The sequence below is a fragment of the Triticum dicoccoides genome, chromosome 5B (genome assembly GCF_002162155.2).
Source record: "Triticum dicoccoides isolate Atlit2015 ecotype Zavitan chromosome 5B, WEW_v2.0, whole genome shotgun sequence".
NCBI classification, from domain to species: Eukaryota; Viridiplantae; Streptophyta; class Magnoliopsida; order Poales; family Poaceae; genus Triticum; species Triticum dicoccoides.
This window is the reverse complement of record NC_041389.1, coordinates 661,119,273-661,133,016: the sequence shown is the minus strand read 5'-3', so window position 1 is coordinate 661,133,016 and position 13,744 is coordinate 661,119,273. Positions and strand designations below refer to the sequence as shown.

The 13,744-nt window shown below is 48.0% G+C and overlaps 1 long non-coding RNA gene across 1 annotated transcript; it reads left to right on the top strand.

The window, feature by feature from the left end:
* The first annotated feature begins 13,402 nt into the window (after positions 1 to 13,402).
* LOC119306942 lies at positions 13,403 to 13,744 on the top strand. Its single transcript, XR_005149082.1, has 3 exons — positions 13,403 to 13,487; positions 13,556 to 13,653; positions 13,730 to 13,744. It is a non-coding gene; the product is annotated as an uncharacterized LOC119306942 (long non-coding RNA).

Here is a 13,744-nt window from a genome sequence, read left to right as displayed (position 1 = left end):
CTACGGGTTTGAAAGATTTCCTCGTAGTGGCTAATGCAAACAAGCAGAAGGGTTTTGTTATCTGTCCATGTGTTGACTGTAAGAATCAGAAGGGTTACTCTTCCTCAAGAGAAGTTCACCTGCACCTGCTTCGGCACGGTTTCATGCCAAGCTATAATTGTTGGACCAAGCATGGAGAAAGAGGGGTTATAATGGAAGAAGATGAAGAAGGGGATGATTTCATCGATGAAAGCTATCTTGCTCATTTCGGTGATACTTTCATGGAGGATGCTGAAGGTGAAGGGGAAGGTGAAGGGGAAGGTGAAGGGGAAGGTGAAGGGGAAGGTGAAGGTGAAGGTGAAGAAGAGGCACGTGATGAGACCGTTGATGATCTTGGTCGGACCATTGCTGATGCACAGAGACGCTGCGAAACTGAAAAGGAGAGGGAGAATTTGGATCGCATGTTAGAGGATCACAGAAAGTCGTTGTACCCTGGATGCGATGATGGTCTGAAAAAGCTGGGTTGCACACTGGATTTGCTGAAATGGAAGGCACATGCAGGTGTAGCTGACTCGGCATTTGAAAACTTGCTGAAAATGTTGAAGAATATGTTTCCAAAGAATAACGAGTTACCCGCCAGTACGTATGAAGAAAAGAAGGTTGTCTACCCTCTAGGTTTAGAGGTTCTGAAGATACATGCATGCATCAACGACTGCATCCTCTACCGCGGTGAATACGAGAATTTGAATGAATGCCCGGTATGCACTGCATTGCATTATAAGATCAGAGGCGATGACCCTGGTGACGATGTCGAGGGCGGGAAACCCAGGAAGAGGGTTCCCGCCAAGGTGATGTGGTATGCTCCTATAATACCACGGTTGAAACGTCTGTTCAGGAACAAATAGCATGCCAAGTTGTTGCGATGGCACAAAGAGGACCGTAAGTCGGACGGGGAGTTGAGACACACCGCAGATGGAACGCAATGGAGAAAGATCGACAGAGAGTTCAAAGATTTTGCAGCTGACGCAAGGAACATAAGATTTGGTCTAAGTACAGATGGCATGAATCCTTTTGGCGAGTAGAGCTCCAGCCATAGCACCTGGCCCGTGACTCTATGCATCTACAACCTTCCTCCTTGGTTGTGCATGAAGCGGAAGTTCATTATGATGCCAGTGCTCATCCAAGGTCCGAAGCAACCCGGCAACGACATCGATGTGTACCTAAGGCCATTAGTTGATGAACTTTTATAGCTGTGGGGCAGACCTGGTGTCCGTGTGTGGGATGAGCACAAAAAAGAGGAATTTAACCTACGAGCGTTGCTTTTCGTAACCATCAACGATTGGCCTGCTCTTAGTAACCTTTCGGGACTGTCAAATAAGGGATACAATGCATGCACGCACTGCTTACATGAGACTGAAAGTGTACATTTGCCAAATTGTAAGAAGAACGTGTACCTTGGGCATCGTCGATTTCTTCCGAAAATTCATCCAGTAAGAAAGAAAGGCAAGCATTACAACGGCAAGGCAGATCACCGGCCGAAGCCTGCGGAACGCACTGGTGCTGAGGTATTTGATATGGTCAAGGATTTGAAAGTCATCTTTGGAAAGGGTCCTGGCGGACAATCAGTTCCGAAGGGAGCTGACGGGCACGCAGCCATGTGGAAGAAGAAATCTATATTCTGGGAGCTAGAATATTGGAAAGTCCTAGAAGTCCGCTCTGCAATCGACGTGATGCACGTTACGAAGAATAATTGCGTGAACCTCCTAAGCTTCTTGGGCGTGTATGGGAAGACAAATGATACAAAGGAAGCGCGGCAGGACCAGCAACGTTTGAAAGACCCTGATGACCGGCATCCGGAATGGTTTCAAGGTCGTGCCAGCTACGCTCTGACCAAAGAAGAGAAGGTCATCTTTTTTGAATGCCTGAGCAGTATGAAGGTCCCGTCTGGATTCTCGTCCAATATAAAGGGAATAATAAACATGGCGGAGAAAAAGTTCCAAAACCTGAAGTCTCACGACTGCCACGTGATTATGACGCAATTTCTTCCGATTGCTTTGAGGGGGCTCCTGCCGGAAAATGTTCGAGTAGCCATTGTGAAGCTATGTGCATTCCTCAATGCAATCTCTCAGAAGGTAATCAATCCAGAAGATCTACCACGGTTACAGAACGATGTGATCCAATGTCTTGTCAGTTTCGAGTTGGTGTTCCCGCCATCCTTCTTCAATATTATGATGCACCTCTTGGTTCACCTAGTCGAAGAGATTTTCATTCTCGGTCCTGTATTTCTACACAATATGTTCCCCTTCGAGAGGTTCATGGGAGTATTAAAGAAATATGTTCGTAACCGTGCTAGGCCAGAAGGAAGCATCGCCAAGGGCTATGGAAATGAGGAGGTAATTGAGTTTTGTGTTGACTTTGTTCCTGACCTTAAGCCGATTGGTCTTCCTCGATCGCGGCACGAGGGGAGACTAAGTGGAAAAGGCACGATCAGAAGGAAATCAACGACATGTATGGACGGCCATTCTCTGACTGAAGCACACCACACTGTACTGACCAATTCCAGCTTGGTGGCTCCGTACTTTGAGAAACACAAGAATATTTTACGCTCGGACAACCCGGGGAAGCCTGAATCCTGGATTAGGAAGGCCCACATGGAGACTTTCGGCAGTTGGTTGAGAAAACATTTAATGAATGACAATGATGTTGTAGATCAGCTGTACATGTTAGCCAAGACACCATCTTCGACTATAACGACTTTCCAAGGGTACGAGATAAATGGGAATACATTTTACACGATCGCCCAAGATAAAAAGAGCACCAACCAAAACAGTGGTGTCCGCTTTGATGCAGCAACCGAGAATGGGCAAAAGGTCACATATTATGGTTACATAGAGGAGATATGGGAACTTGACTATGGACCCTCCTTTAAGGTCCCTTTGTTCCGGTGCAAATGGTTCAAGCTAACAGGAGGTGGGGTAAAGGTGGACCAGCAATACGGAATGACAATGGTGGATTTCAACAATCTTGGTTACCTTGACGAACCATTCGTCCTAGCGAAAGATGTCGCTCAGGTTTTCTATGTGAAGGACATGAGTAGCAAACCGAGGAAACGGAAAGATAAGAAAACGATCAGTGCATCATGCGATGATCCAAAGCGCCACATTGTTCTTTCAGGAAAAAGAAACATCGTGGGAGTGGAGGACAAGACAGACATGTCAGAAGATTATAATATGTTTGCTGAAATTCCGCCCTTCAAAGTGAACACCGACCCAAGCATTAAGTTAAATGATGAGGATGCTCCATGGATACGGCACAATCGTAAGCAAGCAGGGACACAAGGGAAGAAATGATGTGTAATAATTCCGTCTCGCGCTCTACCGCGACACCCTCTCCCACCCCTTCCTCGCCCCCTCCTTTCGCCACCGCCCTTTCGCCACCGCCACCGCCACCGCCCCCCTTCTTCACTTAATTAATTTGTTTTTACTACATGTTTTCAGGACTGACATAATGGCGGACGATAGAGCTGACCCGATTATGGACAACTATGATCCGGACGGTGAAGCACATATGTTCGGCATCATAAACGGCGATATTCTATATGTGCCGACCGGAGAAGAAGAAGATGATATCTCTTCTTATCTGAACCTTGACGGTGAAGATGAAGGGCGCCGTCAGCAAGATGATGCCGAGCAAACGTCGATAAACGACGATCTTCAAATGGAAGTAGCAACCACCTCCGGCGCCGAGGTATATATATACATTGAGCCTCTGGTGATACAAACTAACTGATTTGAATAAATATGTGTGTACTAACACGCGCGACTCTTTCTTATTTTAGCCCTCGGCCGGATCGTCGAAACAATCGAGTACGTCATCAAAGCGTGGCGCAACCAAGACGATGAAACAAGGAGAAACATGCACCATCGAGGTTGTCGACAGTGCAACCGGCAGGCCGCTGGAGCCCCGCAAGAACGCCACCAAGTTTGTCAGCCAATGCGGAGCCATTGTTAGAGACAACGTCTCGATCACCGTCCAGGAGTGGAATGAGCCAAAGAAGGCACAAATTGATGGTTTCACTTTTGTCGATAAGAGAACAAAAAAAGATTGCTTCAAGAAGCTTATGGAACATTTCGTTCTACCTCCGGAATACAACAAATTCGATGAGGAGGGTAACAAGATTGAGGAAAACAAGGAGAGGAGGAGGCTAGTCAAACAGTTCGCTCTTCATAAGATGGCCGACGCATTCCGGAAATTCAAGCAAAATCTAGCCCATGACTTTGTCAAGCAGAACAAGACTCCGGATTTCAAAGGACAATATGAGAAACTGAAACATGATTGGCCAGAATTTGTGAAGCAAAAGAAATCAGAGCAGTTCATTCAAATATCGAAAAAAATAAGGAAAATGCGGCTAAGAAGGAGTACAATCATATTATGGGGCCAGGAGGGTATCGCCTTTGGGAGCCTAGGTGGGAGAAGATGGAGAACGAGCTGAGGGCGCGAGGAATCCGTCCAGGTACGGAGGGATGGCACCCAAGGGCCAAAATCTGGTGGTACGGGCATGGGGGAACGCTGAACCCGGAGACAGGGGACTGTGTTTACCGGGGCAAAATAATTAAACCCACCCAAGCCCTTATTGACGCAATGAGGGATGCTCAAGAGGGGAAGATCAAGTTCAACAGAGAGAACGACGCGCTGACAAAAGCCCTCGGGAATCCTGAACACGGAGGACGTGTACGAGGCATGGGGCACATTCCGTGGAAAATAGGGTTCCCCCAGAACGATGACCCGTACGGTTACAGAAGCCGGAAGAGAAAGATGGATCGGGAAGCAGATGTTGTGGCGCGGTTGGCATCGGAAATGGATGTGATGAAGAAAACCGTGAGTGTACTAGTAGCCGAACGAGATGCAGCTCGGGCGCAGCATGAAGATCATCCAGCGGATCTCAGAAGCCAGCAGCGGAGAAGCAGTGTGGCTTCCACGAAGGCCCCACCGGCTGGTGCAGATGCACCGACGATCGAAATTACTGCACCGGAGCCTCTGGTCGTCGAAATTACTGCACCGAAGCCTCTGGTGGTCGAAATTACTGCACCGGAGCCTCCTCGCTACCCCGTGGACGATATAAAGGAGATGAAAGAATGTCATCTGTATTATCCTATCGGGAACATGTCCATGAAGGTAGCCATCGGCAGTGCTTTACCATGTTTACCTGGAGCACTCCACCACAACAACCCCATTCAAGATGGCTATGCTCGTGTCACGGTGGAGGACATAGTCCAAGGGTTTGAGGACCTGGAGATTGACATTGCTACACCTGAAGGGGAGAAAAGACTTGGAGATGTCAAGCGCCATTTCATTCTATGGCAAAAGAAGTTTATCAAGTTTCCAGGCGAGGCGCCAAGGACAACAAGTCCACCCCCCTACGGTGGTGGCAGTTCACCTACACCTCCGTCACGTCAGCCGACGCCCCCCAGTCCACAACGTCCGGCGGGTGATCAGACGCCGCCCCCAGTCCTCGTCCGGCGGGTGATCAGACGCCGCCCCTCAATCCACCTCCGGCAAAGAAGCAGAAGCAGTCCTGGATTATTAACCCGGACCCTTATGTACCTAAGACCACAAAGGTACCGGAGCCATCATTGAAGCCTCTCCCCACAAGGCCTTGGGAACGTAGTGCCGAGGAAACTGCCGCGGCCGCGGCTGCTGATCATGAGAAATGGAAGGCGGACTGCAAGAAGAAAAGAGAGCCCGAGCCCAAGCCAGTATTTTCTGATGAGCAAAAGAAGTGGGCTAAGTCATTTTTGAGCACACCGTCCCAAGCCGCGAAGAATCTGCCTGACGATTATGCACGTGAACTTCGTAGGCAGGCACTCATGTTGAAGGAGAAGAAAGAGCGGGCGGAGAACCAGGAGAACAAAGCCTTGGAGGAGGCCGAGAAAACGGAATTAGAAAGTAAAAAAAGCGGAAAACGAGTTGCCCAGCTCGGGGAACAAAGTAAACAATCGATTGCCCCGCTTATAGTGAAAGCCGCCGGTCCGGATGACCCCGATATCATAGCAGCTGCGGCAGCACATGGATTGACTGTAACGAGTGCCAGAGAACAAGCGGCCAACTTAGGTATTACTCTTCGTGAACTGTTAGGCCTTGATGAGGCGCCAGTGAAGGAGGTAGTAATTACATATGTGAAGAATGGGCCTCTCGTCGAGCCTGCGCAGGAAGAGGATCTACCTCCACAAATGAAAGGTCTGCTGAAATGGTACAAGGGTTACATAAAAAATAAAAACGCCAAAGAATATATTTATGCGGAAGTTAGATATGAGCATCACTTCAAACATTACTATGTACAAATTCATCTGAGTGAATTGTTCCAGCTTTTCAATCTGCGCGAGCTCGACAAATCTATCATCAGTTGCTACGTTTTGTAAGTGATTTATTTCTACCCCATCTCGTTCATATTGCCTGCACTATATATATGTCCTAACTATATTGTTGTGTCCGCTATTATACATGCAGAATGAAGATTAAGGAATGCAGAGTAAGGAACATCCATGATGTTGGGTTCATTGACCCACACATCGTTAATGGATATGTGTTGGAGCATCACCCCGCCGACATGGAGGCAGACCTGTGGCAGTTTCTTACAAAGCAGGAACTCAAAAGTGATATTCTATTTCCTTACCATTTTGGGTGAGTGTTTCTGTCTTGAGCACATTCTCTTTTGTTTACTCCATGCATGGTATGTGGCCGGCTAATCGATGAGTTATGCATGACGTACTGTGCATGTATCGTGTCCGCAGGTTCCACTGGATTCTGCTAGTAATTAAAGTTGACACCTCAGAATGTCTCTTCCATGACTCTCTGAATAAGGATCCAAAGCTTTGGGTCGACATGAGAAGAATGCTGCAGAAGTAATTATTTTCATTCATTTGCGCTCTATATCGATCGGCCTATTTCGTTCATTTCCTAATATCAAGTAACTAATAACTCTCTTGTTCATTTAATTTTCTTTGCCTCGTAGGGTTTGGAGACGGTTCGTAGATACAAAGGTCGGTGAATTCAAAAAAGAGCTAGAATTCAAAAGGGCAAAGGCTAAGAATGGTGAGGATATTCAGCCAGCGGGGACCAATCTATGTGCATACTATGTCTGTGAGATGATCCGGAGATACACCTCTGAGCGGGTTCCGAGTGATACCAATGCTCAGAGGAATAACCTCCGGATGATGCTTAGTCCAGAAGCTCGCTTCCGACCACTTCAAGAGGAACTAGCTGGATGGTTCAGGAGGGAAGTCCTCCATCCTAAAGGAGAACACCATTACAAGGACGTAGAACTTTATATGCATTAAATTATGTATGGAAACTTGTTCAAAATTGTATATGGTCATCCGATGATATTGAATATATATTGTATATTCCTCTTGAATTCTTTTTGGTTCTAATTTCAAATTTGTTTGAAATTGTACATTCATATGCATGTATGTAGTACCGTAGAATATGTGAAACTCCTTCAAAATTAAAATAAAGCACAAAAGAAATAAAACAATACAAATTAAACAGAAAACAGGTTTAGGGGGGGGGCTAAAACCCTAAACCTGCGGCGGCCTTTAGTCGCGGTTGGCCAGAAGAACCGCGACTAAAGGTCCTCCGCCCCGACGGCCGCCTGGCGCCCACGTGGACGGGCCTTTAGTCGCGGTTCTTAAGCAACCGCGACTAAAAGGTGGGGCCTTTAGTCGCGCCCGTTCGGTCGCGGTTGCGCAACCGCGACTAATGGCAGTTGCGAACCGCGACCAAAGGCCCTTTTTCCACCAGTGCATAACAGTTTTTTCATGCCATCATATGATTGTATTTGGCGCAATAAATGATACCCATGTGTTTGTTAGAGTGCGGAGATCACATGCTGCAGCAGATAGGGTAGAAAGCACTGCACAAGCCATAATATGCTTGCGGTTGTTGATTTCAACCTAAAGTTCACGTATGTGTTAGCTAGATGGGAAGGATCAGCCCGTGATGCTAACATTCATGCTTACAACATGTCTTGACCTGATGGGATAAATATCCCCGATGGCAAGTTCTACATAGATGATACTGGATATGCATGTCGGCCTAGTATTCTTCCATCCTTTAGGAAAATCAAATACCATCTGAACGAGTAACTTTCTAGGACGAACTCCCGTTTATTTTAAGTAGGTAGGACTGGTATGATGTTAATTTGGTATTGTCCACGTACTCCATTGTGTGGTAAGGTCACAAAAATACGCATACAGCTAAACCATGCAAAGAACATGTTTTATAATATATATTTACTCACCCAGGCTGAGCTAGAAGATGAATAGTGCTCCACACACACTTGTATATTTCTCAGAGAGGATTACAGATACATATATAGCCGGCTCCCTCTACTCTCCCGCAGTCATAGGCACGCAGGCCTTGTGCGCGGAGTGGGAGGTTGAGATCCAAAAGACTAGGGATTAGCTACAACAGATTACAACGGTACAATCGGTTAACAGGCTGGGCCAAGGCACAGATGCAAATAGTTCTAAATAGACGTAGGTAACCAAACATGCCCTATAGATTAGCTCAAGACGAGAATAACCATGCATGCATGGATTAAGGAAGGTGTGCGGTTAGGCATTTATTCGGTTAAACCGGATATACTGCAGGCTGATCTCGCACCTTTCTGCCAACTCATGAACGCACTCAAGTCTTCCATATACCAATCCAAATGGCGACTTGGCACTTGCGCAGAGTTTGATACTACTACTACGATTAGTAATAGACTGCTTATGGTTGATTTGCTATATATAGTCATTAGATTTGTGTAGCCATCAGGTTGGGTGTGAATACCGAGGGCTTTGTGCGCACCTTTCGAACATTTTGGGCGGCGGCGACGCAGTCATGTCATGCATGCAGTGCAGAGCCAACCGGTCATCTCGCTGACCAACAACTCTGGGAATCCAATGAAAACCATGACACTGGCTTGATGCCTTTCTTCACTGTCGATTTTAAGTTTTGTACCCTTGTAGCGTCTCATCTAAGCTGTCTGTTGGAATTTTGATGTCGATTTAATTGTTTAGGCAGAAGCACTGCCAGTTTGAGCGTGCAATTCAACTTCACTGAGTTGTTTGTGCTCAAAAGTATACCATAGGGTTTGTCAAATTCAGAATGCTGACCATCTCGACCGCTCTATTCGTTTTTTGTTTGGGCTTGCAATTGTTATGCCCAACTCGATCTTTGCATGTATGCACGACCGGTAGTCATGTACACCTTTGTACGCCCACCAGTTAGGCCCCGTTTTTAGCAGAGGATTTTGACAGGATATTCATATAAATGGAATCTCATTGTTTTTTTCCTACTATGGCACCCTTCGGATCGTAGAATTGGCCTTAAAAAAATTGGATCGAATCCCGTCCTCCCCAAGAAGTGTGACTAGGGTTTCCTCTCCTCCTGTCAGCGTTGCAGCTCGTCCGCTCCGCCTCCGATTGCCTTTGGGCTGTGGAGGTGCACACACTACCGGAATAATGTTATAGGCCTACGGCCTTATCTATGCCGACGGCTGCCGTAGGCATAGATGGAGCTATGCCGACGGCCTGGGGAATACCGTCGGCGCAGAAAATCTGTCGGCATAGCTCCATTTATGCCTACGGCAGCCGTAGGCATAGTAAGGCCGTCGGCATATATCGATCTATGTCTACGACAGCCGTAGGCATAGTTAGGCCGTCGGCATAGAGGTGGCCCTCGTGGCCCAGGGACAAACGGTGGGCTGACACCGTCAAATCTATGCCGACGGCCCGGACGGCGGCCGTCGGCATAAATATCATCTGTTTTTTTTATTAGGAGCTGCCACGTGGCAGAGCTATGCCGACGGCAAAGCCGTAGGCATAGTTTTCCATCTATGCCTACGGCATAGCCTCGCCACGTGGCGCCTCCTGGTAGCCCCTAGCCAAGAACTATGCCTACGGCTATGCCGTAGGCATAGATATCATTTGTTTTTTTAAATTATTTTTATGTTTTTAAAAGTTAAAATTTGAATAATTTAAATCTAACTTATCTAAACTTAAACATACACAAATTATACATCGACTTGGGGTAGAATTTTCCATATATTATGAATATACAGTTTTTTTTGTTTTTGAGTATGTTAGAAATGTGACCTCATGTACTTTTTCATATAGGTCCTTATAGTTTGTTAAAATCATAAGTAATTGATACTTGGATCGATTTTGACAAATTTTATATGGTTTTTTATCAGAATCTTGAAAGGATTATGTTGCTATACTATTTTTCAAATTTGAACAAACTTAAATCATGTTTGCTTAAAATTTACAGAAAACACCCTTTTGTTTTGAATTTTTTGTATATTTTTCATACCTTGGCCAATCAAGACAAATTTTATATCTACATCCATCAGATTGTTTCAAGGATTGTGGTGGCAGGCGCAAACACCCGGCAACCGGCTCCGGAGTGTGACTCCTTCATGGATGGCGATGCCGTCGACACTTGGAGGGGGAAAACGGCCACGTTGGGTCGAGACGGAGGGAATCTTATGGTGGGTTTGGCCCAAACCTTGTTCTCAAGTGTTCCTATGGGCTGACCTATCATAACCAGGTGAAAATGTCTGTTGGTCAAATCCCGTATGACAAAAGTCAAAGGCGTAGATCTCCAGGTCAATTGGTCCAGGGTTAGGCCGGTTGGGGGCCTTCGGGGGGTAGCAATGCCACCAGAGCATTGCGCCGGGTCCTCATACATGTCTTAAGGTGTGGTGGCATGTCTAAAGAGGCAATACGCGGCTCCGGTGTGAGCCCCCCCCCACGGACGGCAATGAAATCGAAGTAATCCCTCGACGGTTTTGGCGTTGCATGAATATTTCTGAACACTCGGAGCATGATAAATTCATGAAATTTTTACACAGTGCAGACACATGTGATATAATAGGCATTGCAATTTCTTATATTTTTTAAAGATGCAAGAGTATGTGAAAAAAAACCCACTACGGATTGTTCTTCGCGTGTCTACGAGTGTGGCCAGGGGCCTTCGGGGGCTAGCTATGCCACCAAATCTTGCATTGGGTCCTCTTACATGTCTGTAAGTGTGGTGTCAGGTGCAAACACCTGTCATGTGGCTCCGGAAATGTGACCCACTTCACGGAAGGCGCTGCCGCCGGCACTTGGAGGGAGGAAACGGTCGCGTCAGGTCGACACGAGGGGGATCCGGTGGTGGGTTGGGCCCAGTCGGGGGCCTTCGGGGGTAGCAATGCCACCAAAACTTGCATTGTGTCTTAATATATGTATACAAGTGTGATTAAGTGTTGAAATAGCCAACGGAGCAACGGGCAGCACACTTCCTTCACAAAACCGGACACGTTCTCTCTCGATAATCAGATACTACCTTGGAGATGGCATAGTTTACAAGTGGCCTCCTGTGAGGCTTCTACAAGACATGCTCAAACTTTTACCACACCCTACAAGGGCCATATGACTACACCATGCCAGGTCTCGAGGATTTTTGGCATCGTATGATTTCCCATGGATTTTAACGGCTAGATCTGGCATGCCCCGAGTTACATTCACCCTGCGGTGGTGGGTCCTCCCCCTCCTTTGGTTGCACTAGGCCTACACATACCGCAAAGACATCATATGTGATTTAACAAACCACTTCTGGACATCATTTCAGGTGGTCGCCAAGCAGATCTGCAATTTCTCGCATTGAAACCCTACGGATGCAATAAATGTCTCAAATATTGCAGGTGGCCCAGAAAAATGCCATGTCCTGGCACGTGTCATGCAATGGCCCCCTTTGAGAGCACGAGAAGTTTCAAGGTCAACGAAGCAACTGGCATCACACCTCCTTCACAAACTAAACACGTTCTCTCTCGATAGCCAGATACTACCTCGGAGATGGAGCAGTTTACAAGCGACCTCCGGACAGGCTTCTGCGAAACAGGCTCAAACTCACTCCACAAGGGCCATATGACGACACCGTGCCAGGTCCCGAGGATTTCCAGCATCGTATGATTTTTGTTTGATTTTCACGGTTGGATCCGGCACGCCGTCGATGTACATTTGCGTCCCGGTGGTGGGGCATGCCCCTCCTTGGGTTGCACTAGTCCTACACATACCGCAAAGACATCATATATGATTTGATGAACCACTTCTGGACATCATTTCAGGTGGCCGCCGTGCAGATCGGCAATTTCCCACATTGAAACCCTACGGATGCAGTAAATGTCTCAAATATTGCAAGTGGGCCCGAAAAATGCCATGTACTGTCACGTGTCATGCAATGGCCCCCTTTGAGAGCACGAGAAGTTTTGAGGTCAACAGAGCAACGGGCAACACACTTCCAACCGAGCACGTTCTCTCTGAGATGGTGCAGTTTACAAGCGACCTCAGGTTAGGTTTCTGCGAAATGCGCTAAAACTTTCACCACACCCTACAAGGGCCATATGACGACACCGTGCCAGGTCCCGAGGATTTCCGGCATCGTATGGTTTGCCGTGGATTTTAACGGCTAGATCCGGCATGCCGCCGACGTACATTCGCCCCCCCCGGTGGTGGGGCCTGCTCCTCCTTTGGTTGGACGGTACCTACACATTCTCCCCCGGTGGTGGGGCCTGTAGCTGCGCGACGCACGGGATGACGTCGGCGCAGACAGGGGCACCCCTGCCGCCCTCCGCCAAGATCCCCTGCAGGCCAGCACCTCCGGCCCGCCCCCATGAGCAGCGGGCAGAGCCACCAGATCGGAACAACGGGTGCCCCAACCAGCCGAGACCCGTACCTGTATCAGCCATGAAGGAAGACGCCTCACCCGAGCCTGATGCAGACAAACCGCCGCCGGAGAGACTGTAGGCAAAATGAGTTTATCAATTTTTTAATTCTAAAAAAATCATTTTATTTTGGAAAAAACATGAAATTTGGCAGAATATTGGTTTGTGATTCGTAGAGGGTGTGGAAAAAGTTTGAAACGATTTCATAAAAAACTCTAATAAATCTAGCAAAACAAATACGTAAAGAAGCACACAAAAATGAAGACTTCCTATTGGGTGACCACCCGGTCACGCGCATCGGTGACGTGGATGGCTGGCCCCACGCTCCTCTGCACCTCCAAAAAGAAAAGAAGAAAAAGAAAACGCACGCACGCACGATACAAAATCAAATGAAATTTTGGGCCTTCCCGCGCCACCCAGCCCGCTTCCCTCCCACCCACCAAAATTAAAAAAAAGGAAAAGAAGCGAGAGAGAGCCCACCCAAGACCCAACAGAGCCGCACCACTCCCCACCTCGACCTCTCTCTCTCCCCGCGACCCTTCTCCGCCGCCGCCACCCACGCCGGTGATTCCGGCAGCTTTCGGCGATTCCGGCTGCTGCCGACGACGCCAAGCACACTCGCATGATCGCCTCCGTCCGCTCCGTCTTCCCTTCCGAGCAGATTCATCGCTCGCGTCCTCTACCGGTCACCCGCGACCGTCCCCTAAGCTAGGGTTTCGGCCACCGCGTCGCCGGCGTGGCTCCGGCGGCTCAGGTACATCTCTCCGTCGAGATCCCTCGCAACCCACCCTCTCTTACTCACCTGTATCCTCTCCCTCCCAGATCGAGCACGCCAATGTCGCCGTCGTTTCGCTTGCGCTGGAACAGCAAAGGGAAGGCCATGGACGACGCCGCTCCAGCCCTTCTCCGACGCCATCAAGGTCAGCCCCTCCCTCTCCTATTCGATCTGTTCCCCTACCCTTCCCTGATGTGCCTACCTTCCTCACCCACACGCAGCAGTAGCAGCAACTC